Raw genomic sequence first — 229 nt, 5'->3', positions numbered from 1 at the left:
CCCAAAAGGGGCAGGCAGCCCGGGCCCCGCCCCAGCCAATAGCCACATGCTTCTGTAACTGCGTGCCAACAGCAAGGATGAGAAGCAGGCGCCTTAAAAGCCATTCATTAATGAAAACGCAGCTCCCACTTCCCACGCTCTTGCCTGGGGGGAGATAAAGCAGCCCACCCTCCAGGGTGGGAGAGGGACAGCGCGGGGGGCCTGGGAGGAGCAGCGCTGGGCTCCTTTC

Source organism: Pterocles gutturalis, unplaced genomic scaffold, assembly GCF_000699245.1.
Source record: "Pterocles gutturalis isolate BGI_N339 unplaced genomic scaffold, ASM69924v1 scaffold11785, whole genome shotgun sequence".
NCBI classification, from domain to species: domain Eukaryota; kingdom Metazoa; phylum Chordata; class Aves; order Pterocliformes; family Pteroclidae; genus Pterocles; species Pterocles gutturalis.
This window is presented reverse-complemented; position numbering follows the sequence as displayed.